Raw genomic sequence first — 16727 nt, forward strand, 5'->3', positions numbered from 1 at the left:
TACTCAAAATGCTAATGAGTGGAGCTAGATAGTACAGTGGATAGAGCTCTGGTCTTGGAGTCAAGAAGACCTGCATTCAAATCTGGCCTTAGATACTTCCTAGCTGTGTGATCCGGGGCAAGTCATTTAACCTGTTTGTTTCAGTTTCTTCATTTATAAAGTGGGGATAATCATAGCACCTATTTCTCAGGGTTGTTATGAGGATCAAATGAGATAATAATTGTAAAAGGGCTTGGCACAGTGCCTGACACATACCAAGTCCAAGTGCTGTATAAATGTTAGTTATTATTATCATGAGGGGCTGACAATTATTCCCTCACTCCATGAACATTAAATTTTGAGAAAAAGATGAAACCTCTCACAAGTAGAAGTTATCAGAGAATATGGAGCCAATCAAATGAACCACTCTGAGCTATCTAGCTGATTGAGATTTATATGGTCTACCAGACTTCTTCCACAAGTTCCCTCTGACCTTTAAACTATAACCCCTTTGCCCTGCATGTCTCCTCATTTCAGTTACTACTGTGCCATCAACCATATCCATTGTTCCCTTGACCAACTTCAGGGTGAGAACTGGGAAAAAATGGTTTGGTTGGGGTAAAGTGGTCTTTTTCCTATATGAGCTACTGCTGAATGAAATAAACAGAACCAGGAAAACATTGTACAAATGATCACTACAGCAATGTGACTGGAGAGAACAAAAAAGAAAGAGACCAAATGTCACCCGTTATAATGACCAAGTCTGACCCAGAAGAGAGTTCGGAAAAATTCACTTTCCTCACTTTGTGGGGACTAGAAGTGGGGATACCATGTATGCTGAATGTTGCATTTACCATGAGGCATGATCCATATGGTGGTTAGTTTTGCAGAATTGTTTTTTTCACTCTTTTCAGAAATGATAGCTCAGACTAGATAGGGACGAAGTATATTTGAAAATAAATGGAAAAAAATACATAAATAAATACAAATAAATACATAAAAAAAATCAAAGAGGAACCCTAAGAAGATAAAGTACTTTCAAAGTCCCCTTTCCTAATATTAGTAAGCCCCATTCAACAGTGTCAGTGTTTATTGGATTCTGAGATATCCAAAGAAATCAGTATTTAGTGCTCATAATTGTCTGTTAAAAGTGAAACCATTCTAATCTCCTACAAATCTCATTGGCTCTCAAATACACTTCTTAAAGCTCTCAGGATCTTTATTGTGTCTCAATAATATTCCATAATACTTGTCTTTTGTGTTCTGAAGACAAGACTCTGTCAGTGAGAGTTTGTTTTTCCCACACTGAGACAGTTCTTTGTTGCTAGGCTTATCATAAAAATCTCATGTTTTATTTTTTTTAATCAGCCTATTTTGGCACCACACAAATACCGTTTTTCTATTAGGGACAGTTATGTTATCTGTTCCTATGCTCAGATTCTGAACCAACTCAGTGCCCCAAGGGAAGGTGACAAACTAAAGCTTCAACATTTATTCTTTCACAGGAAGGCACACAACAGCCTATGGCTCAATTAGTACAACTCAAAGGAGTGCAGTATTTCAGGACTGTCTAGTATTAAGAAGGTTGAGCATATGGTAAGCACTCAAGGAAAACAAACTCCTCACACTGGCACTGAAAGCCCTTAAAATCTGATGTCACCCTACCAGTCTTATTTCAAATTACTCCCCTTCATATACTCTCCCTTTCAGACTCTTTGTTCCTTAAACTTAACATTTCATCTCCTGTATTTGCATCTTTGCACAGGTTGCCTCTCAGACATGGAATGCACCCCCTCGTTGAGTCTGCTTCTTACAATCCTTGGCTTTCTTCAAGGTTCAGATCAAGTGCTGTGTCTACTTGGAAACTTTCTTGATTCCCTAGTTAGGCATTCCCTCCTGCTTCAAGTAATTTTCATTCATCTGCTTATATTTTCTGTGTGCCAATAGAGCTTAAGCTTCAGGGCTAAGACTATTTTGCTTTTTTATTTTTGAATTACTGTTGGGGAGCATAGTGTTTTGCATATCATAGGTGTTCAGTAACTGTTTGTTGACTTGAATTGTTGATTATCAAAGGAATTCAACCAGATCGTTATTTGTAGCTGCTATTGTTATAATAAATATATTGAATGACAATAGTAATTGACTTCCCTCTCTTTCCTTCCTTCCTTCTTTCCTTTCTTCCTTCCTTCCTTCCTTCCTTCCTTCCTTCCTTCCTTCCTTCCTTCCTTCCTTCCTTCCTTCCTTCCTTCTTTTCTTCCTTCCTTCCTCCTCAACTGTCTTGCCTTCTCTCTTTTCTTCCCTTTCTTTCTCTTCTTTCCATCCTTTTTTCTTTGTTTTTTTCTCATCCTTTCCATCCTTCCTTCTTCTTCTTCTTCTTTTTCTTCTTCTCCTCCCCTTTCTTCTTCTCTTTCTCCTCCTCTTCTTTTCCCTCCTCCTCATTCTTCTCCTCTTCCTCCTCCTTCTTTTTCTCCTTTTATTCCCCCACTCCTCCTATTATCCCACTTCCCCCACTGACTCCTTCTCTCTCTCTTTATCAGAAGGTGCCTTTTAGGTCCCCTGAAAAGGGGCAAACTTAGGTCCATAATTAGCCACTGGACTTCCAGCCTGGGCAAGACAGGGAGATTGAAGTCTTAAAAGAATTGGCCAATGATGTAGAAAGTGGCAAGTAAAAGTTCTGAATAGCAAATGCTGCTGGGTGGTCTAAAGTAAAAACACAGCTCATATTCCCAGCTAAATTTTTCCCAAGTCTTTCCAGAAAGACATCCATCAGGAATTAATGTACAGTCTTTTGTCAGACTTGGCAGGTACTCTACCACAAGAGACAGTCCCTTCTTCTAGAGTGGAGTCATCTTTTGAACAGGAGAGACCACCCTGTCCTTTTGCTTCAAATCCCAGGAACAAAAGTTCATTTATACTAGTGGGAATGAGCTAACTTTCAGGAGCTATTTGGAGGTTAACAGTAATATGTTTAAAAAAGTGGTTGCTGTTGTGACTGCTTTGCAGTGAAATTTAGCAATAAATTAAATTAGAATTTGTTATATAGTATAAATTATATACATTGCAAACATATATTATGCATGTATGTGTATATACAAACAAGAATGTTCATCATTAGAGCATTTAGTCATTTGGATAGAACTAACTTGAATGAAAGAAGAAAAATGCATAGTATTAGTATTAATCTATTCTTCTTGGACAGTTCTAGTCATCTTCCATAACTTTGAGTCATCAGCGTCTACTGTCACTCCTTTTGCAGGTTTTCACAACTCTCAGAAGATGTTACCCCAAACCCTCTTTTCTATAGCTCAGATGTGATATTTGCTAATATTCTTATTGATCTCCATAGTACTTATGAGATAAACCAGACATCCTTACTTCAGTTGTATCATTTTCCCAGAGTCTTTACCAGAGACATTTGATCTCTTTGCATGTAAGTCTGATATAGTGCCAAACAATGGATTCTCCCTTTACTTCCTCTGGATTTCTACCTTTTTTCTCAGTTTTGCTGATCAACTCAGAATTATAGGTTTCACTCTGAAAGGTGTTGCTGCTTCACCTTTTAAGCTGGTGTCCATCCCAGAAACAAGGTTATGTTGGAGAGTATTTCAGAGAGTCTTTTTCTCTCCAGATCCTAGAGGAAAAGCCTCCCACAAAAATTGGAACACTAATGCATTGCTGGTGGAGTTGTGAACTGATTCAACCATTCTGGAGAACAATTTGGAACTATGCCCAGCAATAACATTTCTAGGTCTTTATCCCAAAGAGATCATAAAAAAGGGAAAAGGACGTTCATGAAGAAAACTATTTATAGTAGATCTTTTTGTAGGGGCAATGAATTGGAAATTGAGGGGATGCCCATCAACTGGGGAATGGCTGAACAAGTTGTGGTATATGAATGAAATGGAACACTATTGTGCTATAAGAAATGTTGGGCAGGCCGACTTCAGAAAAATCTGAAAAGATTTACAGGAATTGAAGCCAAATTGAGCAGAACTAGGAGAACATTGTACACAGTAACAGTAACATCGTGCAATGACTAACTTTGATAGATTTAGCTCTTTTCAGCAATGCAAGGATCTCAGACACCTCCAAAAGACTCAGGATGAAAACCATGTACCTTCTACATTAAAAGATAGGAGGGCATGGAATGTGATATTCCATAAGGCAAAAGAGCTTGGATTAGAACCCAGCAAAACTGAGCATAATCTTTCAGGGGAGAGGATTCAATGAAAAATGGGACTTCCAAACTTTCCTGATGAAAAGACCAGAGCTCAACAGAAAATTTGATCTTCAAATGTAAAACTCAAGAGAGGCATAAAAAGGAAAATAGGAAAGAAAAAAAACCCAGCAGTGTATTATTAATAAGGTCAAGCAGTTTACACTCCTACAAGGGAAGGTGACACTTGTAACTCTTGAGAATTGTAAGGGTATAAGTTGACTTTGATGTGATGACAAAAAATCTAATTAAATGGTGAAAACGGATTGTACTGGGAGAAGAGGAAAGGATGAGGCAGATAACGGCAAATTACTTCCCATGAAAAGGCACAAAACCTATTATAGTAGAGGAAAAGAAGGGAGGGAGATGAACATTATTTGAACCTTACTGTCATCAGATTTAGCTCAAAGAGGGAATAACATAATCAGCTAGTTATAGAAATCTAACTGACCCTATAAGAAGTAGGAGGGGGAACTTCTCCTGTCTATCTCCCTCTCCCCTTTGTTCTCCTATCCAAAGTAAGGTAAATTTGGATAGTCAGAGCATGCCCAGTTAACTTGGGGTTTACTGTCTAGATCTTTTCTTTTCCTTCCCTTCCCTTTCCTTCCCTTTCCTTCCCTTCCCTTCCCTTCCCTTCCCTTCCCTTCCCTTCCCTTCCCTTCCCTTCCCTTCCCTTCCCTTCCCTTCCCTTCCCTTCCCTTCCCTTCCCTTCCCTTCCCTTCCCTTCCCTTCCCTTCCCTTCCCTTCCCTTCCCCTCCCTTCCCTTCTCTTCCCTTCCCTTCCCTTCCCTTCCCTTCCCTTCCCTTCCCTTCCCTTCCCTTCCCTTCCCTTCCCTTCCCTTTCCCTCCCTTCCCTTCTCTTCCCTTCCCTTCCCTTCCCTTCCCTTCCCTTCCCCTCCCTTCCCTTCCCTTCCCTTCCCTTCCCTTCCCTTCCCCTCCCTTCCCTTCCCTTTCCTCCCCTTTCCTCCCTTCCCCTCAAGTGCAAGTCATGTCATCATTTCTCTGATGGCATGGTCTTCTTCGGCAATGAAGGATGAACACAACAACAATAAAAGGAGGGGAAAGGGGAAAGAAAAGTCAGGGGGTGGATAGAAAGGAGGGAAGAAGTAATAAGGGTAAAGAGGAAGAAAAAGGAGGAGGCTGATATAAGGGAAGGCAGACTGAGGGAGGCAGCATTCAAAGGAAAAACTCTAGTGAGCAGGCAAAGGGAGAAAGGAGAGAGAGAAAAAAGCATAAGTGGGGGAATAGGATGGAAAGAAAGAAACAGATAGTAATCATAACTGTGAATGTGAATGGGATAAACTCTCCCATAAAATGGAAGGGGATAGCAGAGTGGATTAAGAACTGTAATCCTACATACAATATGTTGTTTACAAGACATACATTAGAAGCAGAGGGATACACACAGAGTAAAGGTAAAAGGCTGGGGTAGAATATATTATGCTTCAGCTGAAGTAAAAAAAAAAAGTAAGGGTAGCAATCCTGATCTCAGACAAAACAAGCAAAAAGGGATCTAATTAAAAGAGACTAGGAAGGTACCATAAATAAAGGTACCATTGCTAAAAGGTACCATAAATAAAGTTGTGCATACCCTTTGACCCAGCAATTCCTCATCTAGGTCTTTATCCCAAAAGGATCATAAAAACAAGAAAAAGACTATATGTACAAAAATATTTATAGCAACTCTTTCTGGGGTAGGTAAGAATTGAAATTGATGAGATTCCCTTCAATTGGGGAATGACTGAGCACATTGTGGTATATGAATGTAATAGAAGACTATTGTCCTATAAGAAATGATGAGCTTACAGACCAGAAAAACCTGGAAAGACTTACAGGAACTGATGCTGAGTAAAGTGAGCAGAACCAGGAGAACATCGTACATAGTAACAGTAACATTGTGTGATGATTGACTTTTCAGCAATGCAAGGATCTAAGACAACTCCAAAAGACTCATGATGGAAAATGCTATCCGTATCCAGAAAAAGAACTTTGGAGTCTGAATGCAGAGAGAAGCATACTATTTGCTTTTCTTTTCTTTTTTTTCTTTTTTGTTTTGTTTCTTCTTTTTTGTGGTTCCTCCAATTAGTACTAATTTTTCTTTACATCATGACTAATGTGTGTGATGTGCATACATATTAAACATTCATAATGTTTAATATGAATGTATAAGTAGAGCCTATGTCAGATTGCAAACTGTTTTGGAAAGGGGAGAGAGGAGAGTGGGGGAGAATATTCAAAACTCAAAATTTCATGGAAGTGAATGTTGAAAACTAAAGATTAATTAATTATAAAAAAATAAGAAAATGAGCAAATAAGTTATTTTGCCTAGTATACATATTCAAATTAACTATAAAGGATATAAGAAGAAAGATGCTATCTGCATCCAGAGAAAGAACTGATAAATGGAAGTATGTATAGAATAATTTTGCATATATGTGTCTACTGGTAACTATCTCTAGAACACAAGGGATGGGGGAGGGAAGAAAAAAGAATTTTAGACAACAACTTTGTTGTATATTTGAAAGGAATAAGAAGTAGCATACAGTAGATTTGCAGTTTTATGTGCAATCATCATTTTATTGTATTATGTTATGGAAATGCTTATTTTATTGAATAAGTTAAAATAAATTTTAAAAAGTGATGGATGAAAAAAGCAATTTTGAAGGAAGTCTCATACTTTTATATCTCACAAAATTTTTACTATACGCTGGAATCATGATTGGTCATTGTGCTGATTAAAATTTTTTCAAAGTTGTTTTTCTGTATAAAATTTTTTAAAATAATAATATATTTCTTTTTTAGTTTTTAGTAACAAGGAGGAAAAGAAAATGGTAACTTCTAGCTCTGGTTTTCCTACTTTTGTTTTCAGTATGGTTATGACCAAAATATACTTGCAGCCATTCTGTATCTTCTGCATTTGTCCACTGCAACGATTAATAAGGAGGGTTCATGCTTCTGATTTTATCTGGACTCCTAGATTCAAGATTTTTGTCTGTTTGACCTCTGTACTTCAAACCCTTGGTTCTCAGACTTTCAATCTGCTTCTGACAACAGATATAGTCTTGGTCTAGACTTTTGATAATGGTCTTTTGGCTTCTGAATCCTTCACTAGATTCTGAACTCTGGCCTTCATCTTTCTAGACCTAGATCTGGGTTTTTCCCCAGACCTTTCATGGTCCTAACTCCCTATTTCCATTCATGTGACAATAGTACAGTGACTTTAGATGTTGCTTCACAATTCCTTATTCCATTTTTTTAGTGGATAAGGATCTGTGTGAAGAAACTGTTGCAGAACGTTTTATTGGGATTGGGGGCGGAATGGGAGTGGACTTAAGCTGGGACCTGAAGGTTTTAGTTGAAAGGAAGAACATTTTCTGCATGAGTGGAGAAAGATAGATTACGAAAACACTTATACTTGGGGATGAGTGTGATACATTGGGTGATAGTGAGAAGAGAGAGAATAGGACAGAAGCTTTGAAAGACAGTTGGATAATTATGATTGCCAGATTAAGGAAATTGAGTTTATTTAGTAGGTGATAGAGAACTTTTGGAAGGATGGATGAATTACATAATAAAATTAGTATTTAGGAAGATTAATCTGGTCATGTTATATAAAATGATGAGGAAGTTATTGGAATTAGGAGGACCAATTAGGAAGTTATTGCAGTAATTTGGATGTGGGGTGTTAAAGACCTGAATTAAAGTGATGTAGTGGGAAGGGCAAGAAGAGGAATTTTGAAGGGATGTGCATAGTACTTTTGTATGCAACAGAAATTGTTTTTTACAACCTCTGTGGAACTTTTGATTGTGACTATGATATATTCTTAAATTTTTTAGCATATAACTTCTACCGCCCCCCCCCAACCCTGTAGCTCTTCAGTATAATTTTGCTGGACTAGCATAATTTGTGTGAAGATGTGAAGAGAAAGGACAAAGCTATCTTTATCTGAACTAGAGCTGATGCAGTTGTTTTCAGGGTTTATTGATACCCTGTACATGTGGTAGTACTTGTGGCAAAAATACCCTTATAACATGAGAGTTAATTCATAGCAAGGATAGGAGTAATGGGAGAGAGAAAAGAATAGATGAATCCAAAAAAATTTATGATCAAATTTCATTTCTGGCATTCTAACACTAACTGTTTTTAAACTGTGGAAGGTTTGCTCTCCCAAATCAAGAACCTGTTAGCTACAGGAAACAGATTCATCAAGGGACTGAGATATAATCTCTTCCACAGTAATAGAAAAGATGAACATGAATTTGACTCAGAAATGGATCATTCTTTATCATCAAGCATTCCAGTGCTGGAATTTCCTTCCAACCTGGTTTGGGTGAGCTTTTATCAGTTCTGTGGGAGGGAGCTATGTCACTTTGTGTGTAATGAGACCCCTGTGTGATCACAACAAACAGATCAGGTAAATAGTATTTATAAGTCATCATGCTGCTAAGTTTTCCTTAGGGAGTCAAGAAGTCATGAGAAATCAGATCTCATAATATAGCATTTTTATTTCAGAGACAAAATAGAAAATTTTATCTCTTGAAAAACCTGATAAATTCAGAAATGAAAAACACGAAAGGACAGTCATATAATATCATATAATTTAGAGTCAGGAAGGATGTTAGAGATTATTTCATCCAACTACCCCTTTGGAACATAAATCCCTTTATATATAGCAGGTTCATTTGCAATAGTTAATTTATTTTTGTACCTTACTGTTACTTTTGATTTCTCTGACAGCTTAGGCATAGATATCTAAATATGAAACAGTTTCTTAATGGAGACTGTAGGCTTTATGTAACAAAACAACATTATTAGTCTGTAGAATGTTATATAGAAAATAATAGTCATAGGAGCTCTGAGGGATGCTTCATAGCCAGGAAGACCTGGATTCTGATCCAACCTTTTATACATACTGTTTGTGGGATCATGGACAAGTCATACTATCTCATCACCCTAGACAACTTGTGTCTTGCTACTAGACTCTGATTATTCTGGAGGAGAGAGTAAGGCTGATAACTTTGTGTGGGTCTGCCTCATTTAAATCCAATTCAATTCCTAGTCAAGACAGGACCCTCCTGATGTCATTGGTCCTCTTTGAGAACAAAGGACCAACCACAACCACAAAAACAATGCTTTAAGTTGCAGCAAAAGTGTCCACTGACATTAGAGAGAATAATTTTATCCATAAACTCCTTATGTCAATGAAGTTACAGGTCCACTCTGTATCCCTATCCATATCCTAATACCAGGATTGTGACTTGTCTCAGGTCATTGTTTCTTCAAATTCCATTTAACTAGATGAGAAGAATAAAATAATAATAAAAAAAAACAGGCATGAATTCAGCCAACTATATGTGACAAGGAAGCATTAAAACAAACTAGCTGAGTCATGGATTTGTTTATGGAAACAGGGTATTATGATGGAAATCAGGTACCAAGTGATCACCACCAGAAATTGCAGAAGGGCTTTTCCTTAAGGGGCCCAGACTTTGGGGACAAAGGGATTATGCAAAGAAATGGCAGAGATTTTTCAAGACAATACTGCAAATTGTAAACATCTGGTAGCTAAAATGATATGTCAGAAAAATGCTGTCTTTCATGGACTGATAAAAAACAAATGCCCATACTAAAAATAAAGACCTCAGAAATATCTTTGAAAACTCAACCATAAACTGCACTAGAATCAGAGCATTGTAAGACTGAATTATTGTCTGTAATAGTCTGAGTGTAACACTGAGTCCCAAAAACTTAAGAATGGTATTGTAATAGATGTCACCATAGCTTTAAATGTTATTAAGATTCCCTAACCTACATGGAATGGAAAGCTTTCAAACACAGAGACCTAGTACAAGAAATAAAGACCATATGGGAATAGAATAACATATTATCCCCATTTGACCATCTGCTTAGTGTTATAGCAGGCAGTGTTCAGTAAACCTATAGAAGATACATTTATATCTGAACACTTCTATTGGAACATAAAAATTAGTCATTTTACCCATCTGTGAATTAGTCCATAAAATACTAAATGACAAGGAATAACAGTGATTTGTCTCTTGACTAGTTCTATCTGAACTTCATTGAACAAGATGGGATGTCAATGATGATGCTGCCTGATGTGTAGAGTGTTTTAAGATTTTCAAAGCACTTTGAATATATTGTTTCAATATTAACAAAGTAATCACTAACATTTTTGCATTGATTGAAGTTTTGCAAAGTGCTTTACATTTATTATCTCATTTGATTTCATCCTTGGTTTTTGAAATACATCTTACATGTAGACTAAAGTTACATGTAGAGGTAGATTAAAATTTTGCCTCATCTTCAAACCTCTGTATTGTATTGTACATTACTTCCTCCATCCAGAGAAAGAACTGATAACAGTAGTCTGTATAGGATCATTAATGGCAGGCATCTCTGAGGGAGAGGGTGAGGAGAGAAGAAAAAAAGGGGAAAAAAGTTACATGATAACTTTATCATATATTTAAAAGAAATAGTAAATTGTACATATGAGATTTTCAGTTTCATGTATAATCATCTTCCCCCCCCCATTCTACTGTGTTATGAAAATGTTTGTTGTATTTCTTAAGTTCAAAATAAAATATATAAAATTTTTAAAAAGCAAAGGTGCTATTTTCTGTTTTTGAAGGACTTTAAAAGCTTGGCAGGTAACTCTCCAGGGCTCCATGTGAACAAGAGAGAGCTGCATGTCACTGGGAAATCAAATGTTCTGAAGAAATAACAAGAACCATCATGAATTAAAAAGCATTGGTGCTTTGGTGAAGATTAAACATTGACTTAAAGTTAAATGGAAATGATTCATAGGCACTATGGGGAGACACACTTTCCTGAATACCAGACCTTACAAAGCTTATTTTGTTCTCTACTACTAGTTATTAACCTCTTTTTCCCATTGGTGATATTTGAAAACAACTTGCATACCATATTTTTCTGCTATATTCTCTCTCCCTTTCTCTCTCCCCACCTCTCTCTCCCCTTCCTACCCTCCCTCCTTTCTTTTCCCTCAACCTGTCTTTCTTCTCTCTCCCTCCCTCCTCTCCATTCATCCTCTCTTCTTACCTACCTCTTTCCCTCCATCCCCCACTCTCTTCCCTTTTCTCTCTTTTCTTCCCTTCCTCTCCCTCCCTCCTTTCTTTTTCCTCCCTTTCTCTTTCCCCTCTCCCTGTCTTGTGTCCTCTCTCTATTTTTCTCTCTCCTTCCCTTTTTTCTTTTCCCTTCCTTTCTTTGTCTCCTCTCCCTCTCTGTCCCTTCCCTTTCTCTCTCCATCTTCTTCCCTCTTTTACTCTCTCCATATTCATTAAAGATATTATAGGTTATATATGTATAATACATATGTGTACATATAGATACATACAATATTATATGTGTGCAAAATATTACACACACATATCCTTTAAATGCATACATACAATACATAATACATCCATATTATAACATATATATGTATACATACACAAATATGCATATATATATATGTGTATATATATATATATATATATATATATATATATATATATATATATATATATATATATATATAAAATATTTCCTTTTGCTGTGTTGAGTTGGGACTGATCTGACATTCCAGGAGCATACAGGAAGTTTTCAGTTAGAAATGTATCAAGCATAAAGGTAGCTGAGTGGTGAAATAGATAGGGTCCTGAACCTGAATCATGAATTTAAATCCTGTCTCAGATACTAGCTTCAGAACCCTGGACAAGTCATCTTCAGTCTGCCTTACTTTCCTTATCAGTTAAAGGGGAAATAGCAATAGCCCCTACTATTGTTGGGAAGCTCAACTGAGTTAATCTTCATAAAGTTCTTTACAAACTTTAAAATACTGTATCAATGCTAATTATTATTATTAAACAGAGTCAATTGATAAGCAGTTCATGCAACTGTTGTAACTCCACATAAAACGCATGTTTTTAGAGAAGCTTGATCTCAGGGCCTTCCAAAGGAAGCTTGGAAACTTTTTATGTACATAAGTAGCATTCACTGACTGATGAGAAGCAGCATATTCATGTAGGTAATATAAGATCTTCCAACTGCCCACGGGAAAAAAGGCAGTGGGACAGGAGAAGATGGGGGGAGGGGGTACCTGTGTGTGCCTGGGTTTGGTGTTTAATGTTATATACGTAGGGAGAGTAAGTGGTCTCTGAGTACCTGTTTTCCTTATCCAACTTCAGTCTCTACAAGTTGATGTAATTACAAAAAGCAAGGAGACACAACAAAGGTTATGGGGTTAATGTTTATGAAGGGTAAAGACATGTTAATACCCTTTGAACTCTTTATAAAGTATGAGAGAGTTCTTGTTTGAATTGGAAGTAGAAATACTAGATGAAGACTGCTCGCACCTCAAAGGGTAAGTTCAATAGCTCTGAGAAAATCCAGTCCAGTAGTCAAATGAGAAACCAGTTCCTAAGAGGAGCTCAACTTCTTCAACCTCCTGGGGGTGGATGGAGGGAGAAGGTTTTTTTCCTTCCCTCCACATTCCCTCATCTATCATGTTATTTTGCCCTAGGGCTATATAATTGGTAGCAATGGGGTGATGGGACCTGGACCCCTAAAAAGGAAAAGACAATGTCTTTGAAAACAACCCACTCCCTTAATTTTCTCATACATTTCAGAATCCCAGATCACTGGCATCTCACCCAAGGCATCTGGCCACCCCAGACCACTCCTTTTTCCTTTCACAGTTGCTCTTGACCTACCCCAGACTATTTAATACTCCTTCCCTTGCCACTGATTGGAAGAAGGTTTGAGTGCATGAATTCTTTCCAGGCAGATGCCACCCTATACCCTGATATTTTGGGGTTTCCAGCAACCCCACACCACATCAGTAGGAGACAGAACTTTGAGTAGGAAGCAGAAATACTTTCTCTAGTCATGCATGGACACACAGAGATGACTACTTGAAGTTGGAAATCACTTGTACATGTACTTGTAAATGTACACTATGTGTATGTGTATATATTGTATGTGCATGTGTATATGTACATATATATCCCCGTATAATCACTTGAGAGCTGTCCTCAGAATCAGGGGGATTGATTAAAGTACTATACAACATTTACTGGTTGTGTGACCCTGGGAAAGTATTTTATTCTCTCCAGATGTCCCCATACAACTCTCCACAACTATAAGTTACAGAGCAGCAGATACTCTGCAGTAATAAAGGGAGTTTCCTTATTAGTATCTCAGTTCTGGTTTAAAAAAATATTACTTAGATAAATAACACATAAACTCATCAATGCCATTTCTTAATGAGAAAAGCAATAGGATGAGATCAGTTTTGAGATTTTTCCCTGCTAACAGTGAACAATTAGGGTGCCCTAGTCACCTCTGAGAGATGACCATCTTTTATTCTACCCTGACTTTGGGTAGTGAGAAAATTAGGACAATTTGTATCAAACAACTCAGTTTAATATACAATTTTTTTTCACCATGAAACTTCAACTGTTTAGTGAAGTGGAAACATGAAGACTGAATAAGAGGAACACTGGGTCCAAATTTCATTCTGACCCTCCCTCTAGACAGTTTTATTCTGTCTCTTTTCCATGGAAAATATAAATTTAAAAAGTCAGCAAAAGAAGTCATGTGTGTAGCAAAATGTTGGATTAAATCACTTTCTCTAGATCCTTTCAAATCTCTAATCTTCCAAGCAAAATTAGGTGTCAGAGATAGAACAATTAGAGATGAATACACAGCACAAAAAAAAGAGTGCTCAGAAAGGTAAAATCCAGCTGAATTAATACTGGAAAAATTCCATACCCTTTGATTCAGAGATTCCACGGTTGGGCAGAGACCAGAGAACTGATATCCAAGATAAGTAAGGAGTTAGTAAGAGAAAATCTTGCTGCTTGTGATAACATCAGTTGGACAGTTCTCAGGTCCTGAAAGAACTATAAGATAGAATTACTGAGTTACTTGTCAGTGATGTTTGGGAGTCCCTGGAGCTTATACAGCAGAATGAGGGGAGATGGTGGTGGCAACAAAGACAGACCTAAGCTTTAGAAAAATAATGCAACTTTATAAATAAACAAATATCAGTTATAAGGCTATTGAAATAATCCAAGTAACAGGGGACAAGGGCTTGAGCTGGCAGCTGGGTGAATGAAGGGCACAAATATGAGATATGTTGTGAAGTTAGAAATAGCAAGATCTGGTAATGGATTGGATATGTGGGGTGAGTGAGAATTGAGCATGAAGTGTTATTGGTGATTGGAGATGGTGGCCTAGGTAACTGGGGGAATAGTGAACAGCAATAAAAAGTTCAGAAAAGGGAGGGGCTTGGGGAAAACGTGATGAATTTTGTTTTGGACATGTTCAGGCAAGAGTTCTACATGGGAAAAAAATGGGCTTATAAGGACACAGGCAGGAATTTTCCAGGCTTGGTGTTCTCTTGACTACTTTAGATAGCTTCTCCACATCTATCCATGCTTATTTCATCTAACCTCACCTCTTATCACTAGACTAAGAGAGATGACCTAAGAAGCTAAGAGACAAGGGGCTCCTCAGAATGATAAAGAATCTCAATGAGCTTGAAGCCATGCCATTAGGCATGATTCTCCAATTTGAAGAATTCAATTCAACAAACTTCATTAAGTGTTTTGCTGTGTAGACCATTTTGATTGTCATTGGGGAAGATATAAAGTAGATGCCTGATTTTCCCTTCCTTTCCTTATTTTCTTGAACTTGACCTCTTCCTGGGTAGATTTGTAGTGTTATATTGCTTCTAAATAGCTGGATTCACCCCACATATCCAAACTATTCCCAGATCTTGCTATTTCTACTTTCACAACATCTCTTTTACTGGTTCCCTCCTCCTCTCACTCAGCAGTCACTTAGTTCAAGCACTTGTCCTTTGTTACTTGAACTATTTCAATAACTTATAGTTATATTATAGTTATAGTAGTTACAGTTATAACTAGTATCCCTTTATTTCTAGTGTATCTTCTACCAAGCTACCAAAAGGATTTTTTATTAGTCCCTGAAACCAGCCACCACACTTGAGCATAATATGGTGATATCATTAATGAGTCATTATTAAAGTTTTGAGAGTTAGTAATGGTATAGCAAATAGGAAGTAGTCTCTGATCCTAGAAGATCTGGGTTCAAGTCTCATCTCTGACACATAGTCATTGGGTTACCATGGCAAGTCACTTAGTTATTCAGTAACCTAGTCACCTATTTAGAACTATAAGTTGAAAAGAAGGTGCCAGCCTGCAATGGTAAAGGATGTTTCTTCATCTGGGAGTTCTGTATACCAATGGAATCACAGGTCCAGTTCCTATCCCCTCTGAAAGTTGCATTATTTACTTTGGGACTCATGCCAATCATCCTCTGGGATCAGATGTTTGAAAGTACAGATGGATAGATTACAGACAGCATTGGAAGCCCTCTTTCCATATAACCCCTAACTGAAAGCAACAAACAATATGTTCTTTACCATGGCAACCAATGTAAAATGCACCACACTCTCCACAGTTTATTTAAAAAGCCTCACGTAAAAATGTCTTCCACTTTATGGTCACAATTTGTGTTGGAAAAAGCTTTCAGATTTGTTCAGAGACCTGGCAACATAACTCCACTAAAAATCAAAATCATCTGGCTAAATCTTTGCTTGTCGTACTGGACATAATCATTTGACAAATAGTTATTAGGTGTCTGTTATTTGTGAAGCTCATTTATTAAGCATCCCACATATGATGTATATGGTATATTGGGTATAGAGTAAAGAAGACCTAGATTTGCACCCCACCTATGTGACTCCCCAGGCAAGGTACCTTATCTTTGTGCTCCCCTAGCAACTCTCCAGAACAGGGGTTCTTTACATTTTTGTGTGATGGAAACTTTTCGTAGTCTGGTGAAATCTAAGAGTCCTTTTCTAGAATAAATATATCAAATAAAATGCATAAAATGTATAAATGTATAAAATTTTTATTGTATAAATATATAAATTGTATAAAATAAAATACATAGGAATACAAAGGAAATCTATCATACCCATTTTTAAAAAAAGCGCACAGACCAAATCTTCCTTAGTAGAAGAAGTTCTTACACTGGGAGTTTCCTATGCTGACATAGGATTTATTTACCTCACAGATGAGTAACTTAGGCTTAAAATTTCACAGTCACCTGATTTTTTCTTCTCCCTCACCTCTCACATTCATTGAACTGATAAATCATATGAGTTCTTTTATAGTTCTAATACATCTTTGGGTTCAGTGGGACTATAGAGAAAACACTTTATATCTTTTTTAAAGATTTACTATGTGCTCTTTAATTGTGTTCGTAAAAGTTTGGTGGTGATGGATTTGGACCCTTTAAAATAAGGCAACCTGTGTCAGATAGAAGGCTATAAAAATGCAAATTGGCCCAGAAGAAACTGACTAAGCTTAGCACATTGCCTGACACATTGCTTGAAAAATACTTGTTGAGGGGGCAGAGTCAAGATGGCAGAGTAGAAAGACACACATACACTAGCTCTTCCTCCACAGCCCATACA

The sequence above is a fragment of the Notamacropus eugenii genome, chromosome 5, assembly GCF_028372415.1.
Source record: "Notamacropus eugenii isolate mMacEug1 chromosome 5, mMacEug1.pri_v2, whole genome shotgun sequence".
Taxonomy (NCBI): domain Eukaryota; kingdom Metazoa; phylum Chordata; class Mammalia; order Diprotodontia; family Macropodidae; genus Notamacropus; species Notamacropus eugenii.